Genomic DNA, 441 nt, shown 5'->3' with positions numbered 1-441 from the left:
ATGCTGATGAACCCGTGCCCGAATCGAAGTGTTCACTAGGAGCTGATGAGATGGGCGCAGCCTGCTCAACGGTAATTCTAGTTCACTGCCAAGCATGAGACAGGAAGGGGACACCCCAGTGGTGGCATGTTGGGTAGCGCGATAATGCAAGAGGGTCTGGGAGAGAGAAGCCTTAAATGGGAAACCTTGGGCAAGGTGTGCACGTATACCATTTTTCAGACTTTGATTAAATCTTTCCACGCCACCATTAGCTTGAGGATGGTAGAAGGCGGTGCGTATATGGGCTATGCCCCTGGCAGACAGGTACGATAAAAACTCACTGGAAACGACCTGCGGCCCATTGTCAGTGGTAATGGCCCACGGGATTCCCCATCGGGAAAAGAGTTGCTCCAGGAAATCAACCATTGCGGAGGCTGTAACTGAGCCCATAGGCACAACCTC

This window comes from Sinocyclocheilus anshuiensis, unplaced genomic scaffold (assembly GCF_001515605.1).
Source record: "Sinocyclocheilus anshuiensis isolate Anshui unplaced genomic scaffold, SAMN03320099.WGS_v1.1 scaffold1393, whole genome shotgun sequence".
Lineage (NCBI taxonomy): Eukaryota > Metazoa > Chordata > Actinopteri > Cypriniformes > Cyprinidae > Sinocyclocheilus > Sinocyclocheilus anshuiensis.
This window is presented reverse-complemented; position numbering follows the sequence as displayed.